We start from the raw sequence: 6,967 nt of genomic DNA on the forward strand, positions 1-6,967 counted from the left end.
AGAGCTTCAAGTGTAAATTCTTGCATGAATAGACTGCAGTTGAGCTTTGCCTCCTCATAGTAACTAATGTCTTATTTATCAACCAGTTTATATGAGCTATAACCTTTGCTTATTTGGGAAAGTGTTTCAAATTGTGTTCTTGAATAAATTTATACTGTCTTGCATTTTCTTTTTTATTATCCTGCTAATTTAAAGAGAGTTTAATCACATATTTCTCCTGATAGACTATGATGTCAATGTGATGAAGATGAAATTTTTGAGATTTTGAAATACCTTGATTGTAAAAAAAATTAGAACACTTAGGAAATAACCAACTTCAGATCTGAAATCTGTGCCCTCAATGCAACAAGAAATTTGACCAGTGTTATCTATTAACCAACACACACACACACACACACACACACAGACACGCACGCACGCACGCATGCATGCACACACACACACACAACACACACACAAACAGTGGACTCTCCCATCGTTAGACCACACAGATGATTTATTTATAGTGATCAAATGTTTGTGTTTATATAAGCTCACTCCCTCCATTAAATCGACATTACCTGTACAGGTGCACCATGTTTTGCTCAAGAACACAATGCAATGCCCAGTCTGGGAAACAATTATGAGTGCAACACCCTAACCACTAAGCCATGCACCTTCATATATGTATGTGTGTGTATGTGTATGTAGCAAGTGGTTATTTTGAGTCTAATTTTTAGACTGTATGGCCATAAAGTTTTGAGATGGGCCATGTACCCTGTGAGAGGCGTCCAAATTTCAAGAAAAAAGAATAAGTTGAATTGCATAAAATCTAAACCTTACAGAGGAAAACAAACCTTCAGATTTGAATTCAGCATGCTCAAACGAGGTAAGAACAAGTGCTGGTATTAATGCAACAAAAACTTTATTTCCCTGTATAATAATTACATTCTGACAACATTTCCACCAAAACAAGTCCATTTCTTATACTTTGGTTCAACCCAAGCAGGTGATGCTATTTCCAGCAACTGACATCTCAGTGCATAACTTGCAACAACGGTACATTTCTAGGGAAACTTTCAAGTGCTTCCTGCAATTTTCCATGTAGCATTTATCTCATCTAAAAAAAAATTTGGATTTCAGAATTTCAGACAGTGGATTATCAATTGTACTTTGAAACAACCAATCAATAAACGGTACTATTAAACAACCAATCAATAAATGGTACTATTAAACAACCAATCAGTTGTAATGTCAAAAAACCAGTTAGTTATAGTATTGAAGAACCAATCAATAATCGCACAGAGAAAGATTGATGAGTATATATATCAATATACATGAGATTTACAATCTATCATTTCAGATGCTGTAAATTAATGTCTAATAATATTTTGATTTATTGATACTTTGCATTATTGTTTTGGTATTGTCATTTGAGACTTGACAAAACTGAAGTCTAGTTTAAATCAACTTAACTTTCTATTTCTCTGTTACCATTATTTATCCCAAGTTGACCCTGAGTGACCACTCATATGGACAAAGTTATTCTAGCCATACTAATCCTATCTTTTTCTTTTCAATCATTGTCTACTTTGGACTACATTATCCAAAGGGCCCCTTTTATTAAAGCAGCAGGATGCACTTTTAGATTTGATTGTAGATCAAATGATTATGAAGAATCTCCCAATAAGTATTGACAATCTTATTGGTTTATAACAAATGATGTTGTCTTCAATATATTTATCAAGTGGAAGAAGTGCTATCAGCATGCAAAAGTGTTCCACCTCCACATCAGTGGCATTGACAGGCTAGCTAAACCAGCAGTTAGAATACTACACACACATCTACAACAATGAAATACCATTACTTCTGTAGTTTTATTGCATGGAAGATGTAGCATAGGTAGCATAGGAGCAGTCGCGAGTCCCTGGTCACCTGTGTGGCTGTGTCCTCCACTGTTGATATTCTGTGATGCTTGTGTTACCCTATTTCTGTTGAAATGATACAGCCTTTGTTTCAATTAATTTTGAAAATAATGAAGTATCCTGTAAAATAACATTGTTGTTAGTAAACTGGTATATGGAACATAAATTAATGTGAAATTTTAATGAAAGGTTATAATTTAAATCACTTTGAAACAGGAAGTTTGTATAATAGAAACAAAGATGGTCTCATGCAGTGATAAAAGGTAAAATCTTGGTCAGCTTTGAAAACAAAGGATGAACAATAGGGAGGAAGAAACAAATAGTAATGCATCCAAAAGAAAAGATCAGTCAAGATACTGGAAATCTGATATTTTTCTTCTTAAGTGAACTTTTTATAAGAATTTAAAATGCTGAGCTGCTTGTTCAACAGATCAAAAACATATGTATTCTGTCATCTACACTGCATCACTGAGTCATTCTGTCTGACTGTAAATAGGCACAACAGAGAGGTACACTTTATCATTGTAAGCACAGTATGATATTATTTTTCATTTTCATTAGCTTACAATGCAAAATTGAAGTTTATTCTATAATGAAATGATTCAGTGGAGGATACACAACCAAGAATCCATAGCAGTATATATTATCCGTTGAATCATTATATGAAGTCAAAGTGCAATGGTGTTCCAACAACCCAAAAGAACACAGGACACACCATACTATATCACTTCCATATGGGAATTCCTGAAAAATGACACAATATTTTACTACCCTCATCTCTTTAAGACTTCTCAAAACTGCTTGAAGATGTCTTAGAAATACTGTTATACCATTTACATTCACAGGTGTTTTGGTCAGAGATTCTCTCTCGCAGTAAATATTGGATTTTTCATCGCAGAATGAAGACAATACCAATAAATAAGCAAGTAGTGAAGGATTCGTTAATAAATAGGAATAGTAACCAGGTGAGGAAGATTAGCTAGAAAAATTTCAGGTTGTTGAGCATATGTTCAAATAGTGGAACCACAAAATTGTTAGAGAGTCAAAAAATGTCTTCTGGAATTTGTTCTGGGGTCATTTCTACTGAGTTTAACTTCGCATTTTTTCCCCTTCAGATTGAATGAAATAAAACATTGGTCAAGTACTTGGTTCAGTTTAATTAACTAACTCCTCCCAGGAAAATTTCTGGCCTTGTATCTATGTAAGAAAATATTGTTGTTGTAAGTGGTGGTGGTAGTGGTGGTGGCGGTGACAGCGGTGGTGGTGGAGCTACTGTTGTTATGGTATTACTGTAGCAGAAAGATTTGAATACTGGATTTGTGTCCATACATGCTAAGGCTGACTTTGACTTTTATATCTCTGGATTTAATGAAATCAATACTAGTCAAGTATTGAGAATGCATAAGCAATAAATTCAACTCCATTCTTCCCAAAAAATGTGTGACTATGTACCTTAGAAATAATAATAATAATAATGATAATCCTTTCTACTAAAGGCACAAGGCTTGAAATTTTGGGGGAAGGGGCTAGTTGATTACATCAACCTCAGTGCATAACTGGTACTTATTTCATCAACCCCCAAAAGGACGAAAGGCAAAGTTGACCTCAGTGGAATTTGAACACAGAATGTAAGGACGGACGAAATGCCACTAAGCATTTTGCCCAGTGTGCTAACAATTCTGTCAGCTCAAATAATGATGATGATGATAATTGTTTCTGGGCTACTCTGCAAAACTGAGGTAGTCAGAGTGTGCAATAGGGTCCTTAAGCTTAGACTAGTTTTGCAGAGTAGCACAACAACAATTATCTCTGTCCCCAACTGGGTCTGCCAAATGATCAAAAGGATTCTTTTTATGATATTCTTTTGTAGGCTACCTCAAAGGCAAATGACCTTATCTTTGTGGCTGGTGATTTCATTGGACATGTTGGGCAACACCTGGGTCTTCCACAATGTATATGGGGGCTATGGAATTGGTTCCCAAAATGAGGAGGGAACAAGGCTGCTGAAGTTCTATGATGTGAATAACCTAATGATCTGCTTCACAAACTTCAGGAAATTAGCCAGTCACAAGATAACCTACAAACCCAGAGACCACTCCAACGAGATTGACTACATTCTCACTGGGAAGCAAGATACATGCTCATAAATGCAAAGACCTTCTCTGGTGAAGAATGTACTCCTTCAGGCTAGGAAGATTCCAAGAAGCAGGGATGCTATTAGTTAAGTGAAAGTCAGCAATATGTGAAGCAAGGAATTTAATGTATAAGTAGGAGTTCACCAAGGATTAGTTCTCAGCTCTCTCTTGTTTATCATAGTCTTCCAATATATAACAGAGGAATTTGAGACAGGCTTCCCTTGGGAACACCTCTACACTGATGACTTGTTCTTATTAATGGATCACTACTAAAACTAGAGAAGAAATTTTCAGAAACAAGGTCTGGAACCAAAGGGCCTTCGAATTAATTTAGCAAAGACAAATGTCCTACTAAGTAGGAAAACAAACAAATCACAGATCCCTTCGGGGAGGTGGCCCTGCTCAATATGAAGAAAAGGTGTTAGTAGAAACTCCATATGGTATGCCCACAGGAAGGTTAACAGAGAAAGTAGTCTTCATGGCTCTTCAACAGTTGTTTCGGATTACTCTTTCTGTTCTTGTTGCACACAGAACATCGTGTTACAAATTCTTCAATTTGTACAGTCATTACTAGTCAGAATATAACATCTTTGGCTCTGAGTATGCACTTTGTCACTCTGAAATCAAAAATTCTGTTCAACATTTCTGTTTGTAGTGTTGCAGGAACTACAACTTTGTCAGCTTTGAAGATGCCTCATCAACAACAGTCAGTTCATCTCGAATATTCCCGTAGTCTCTCACACTTGCTGGAACATCATTTCTGTTTTCTGTCACCGATGACGATAAATTAAAGACCGTCATTGAGAAAGATCCATGTAAAACCTTTCCAGAACCGGCAAAAGAACTTCAAGTTAACCAGAAAACTGTCTGCAACCATTTGCATGTGATCGGAAAATCAAAAATGCTTGACAAAAGGGTACTACATGATTTGAATGAAAATCAGAAGATGCGCAGATATGAAATTTGCTCACCACTTCTTCTCCATAACCAGACCAATTCATTTCTCGACTGTACTGTAACTTGCAATGAAAAGTGGGTTCTGTCCAATAATAAAAAATGTTCTTCACAGTGGTTGGACCAAATGAAGCACCGAAAACTTTCCCTAAACCCAAGCTTTTCAAAAGGGTTATGGTGACTGTTTGGTGGTGTACTACTGGACTTATCCACTATAACTTTTTAAAACCTGGAAAAACTATTACTGCAGAAACATTTTGCCATGAAATCGCCAAAATGAATGAAAGACTGCTACTCCTCCATCCCAGACTGGTCAACAGAAGAAGGCCAATCATTCTTCATGACAATGCTTGACCCCTCATTTCACTAACAACACTCCAGAAGTTGAGGGAACTTGGCTACAACGTTCTTCCCCACCCAGCTTATTCCCCAGACCTTTCTCTTACTGACTACCACTTTTTCAAGCACCTTGATGGTTTCCTGCAAAAGAAGGAGTTCAAAAATCAAACCAATGCTGAAAGTGCGTTCAAAGAGTTTGTCAGCTCCAGAACTCCAGATTTTCATGTTACTGGAATAAACAAACTTGTAACTCATTGGCAAAAATGTGTTGATTGTAATGGTACTTACTTTGATGAATAAAATTCCTGCATTGTTGAAATATATTGTAATGAATTTCATGTTTCGAAATGTTGCTTACTTTTTACTCAGCCTGATTGTTTGAATTTCAGTTGATTTACAGCTTTGCTGTTTCTTCTTTTCCTTCGTAGTTGTTAGGTACTATGACTTCTTTTCTGTATTTGTCAGCTTCCTTAAAGACTGAAAACAGTTTTTTGTTTTGTTCATGTTTTGTGGCTGTCAGTATTAGTTTTCCTTGCTTTCTGAAGTAGGTATTTCTGTAGTCCTATGGTAGTTATTTTGTAATGGTTTCTAGCTGTATAAGTCCTTTACCACCTTCAATACGTTGTATATATAGTCTTTCTGTGTCAGATTTTAGGTGGTGCATCCTAAATCTTGTCATTATTTTTCTTGTTTTCCTGTTTATTTTTATTAGTTCATTTAGAGTCCAGTTAAGAATATTGTAGCTGTAACTTATAACTGGGATGGCTAGAGTGTTGTTGTTGTTGTTGTTATTATTATTATAATTATTATTATTATCATCATCATTATTACAAAATGCTAAGATGTACCTGGTGTAAGCTATGGACACATAAAAGCTGCAACAATATCAAAGGAAGGCTAACTGGGAAGATAGTTTTTTTATGTGGCAAATGCTCAGGGGCAATAAACACTGAAAATGTGCAGAAAACAGCTTCTGTCACATTCCAGGGGGGAAAACTAGAGGTAGTTGATAGCTTTCGTTACCTAAGTGACCAAGTCAGTAGCGGGGGTGGATGCTCTGAGAGTGTAGCTGCTAAAATAAGAATAGCCTTGGCAAAGTTCAGAGAGTGTCTACCTCTGCTAGTGACAAAGGGTCTCTTGCTCAGAGTAAAAGGTAGACTGTATGATGCATATGTGTGAACAGACATGCTACAGGGCAGTGAAACATGGGCCGTGACTGCTGAGGACATGCATAAGCTTGCAAGGAATGAAGCTAGTATGCTCCGCTGGATGTGTAATGTCAGTGTGCATACACGACAGAGTGTAAGTGCCCTGAGAGAAAAGCGGGACATAAGAAGCATCAGATGTGGTGTGCAAGAGAGACAACTGCGCTGATATGGTCATGTGTTGTACATGGATGAGGACAGCTGTGTGGAAAAGTATCACACCCTAGCAGTAGAGGGAACTGAGGAAGAGGTTGACCCAGGATGAGGTGGTAATGCACGACCTTGAAATGTTAGGCCTCACCGAGGCAATGACAAGTGACCAAGACCTTTGGAAATATGCTGTACTTGAGAAGACCCGGCAAGCCAAGTGAGACTGTAACCGTGGCCTATGCCAGTGCGGCATAACCAGCCCACTTAAGAGTACCTTTCA

General features: G+C 37.1%; 1 long non-coding RNA gene across 1 annotated transcript; it reads right to left on the bottom strand.

The window, feature by feature from the left end:
- Positions 1-887: 887 nt before the first annotated feature.
- On the bottom strand, positions 888-6,906 carry LOC128249079 (uncharacterized). Its single transcript, XR_008265195.1, has 2 exons — positions 1,847-6,906; positions 888-1,099 (listed from the first exon to the last, which is right to left on the bottom strand). It is a non-coding gene; the product is annotated as an uncharacterized LOC128249079 (long non-coding RNA).
- Between the last annotated feature and the right edge of the window lie 61 nt (positions 6,907-6,967).

The sequence above is a fragment of the Octopus bimaculoides genome, chromosome 11 (assembly GCF_001194135.2).
Source record: "Octopus bimaculoides isolate UCB-OBI-ISO-001 chromosome 11, ASM119413v2, whole genome shotgun sequence".
In the NCBI taxonomy this organism is placed as follows: domain Eukaryota; kingdom Metazoa; phylum Mollusca; class Cephalopoda; order Octopoda; family Octopodidae; genus Octopus; species Octopus bimaculoides.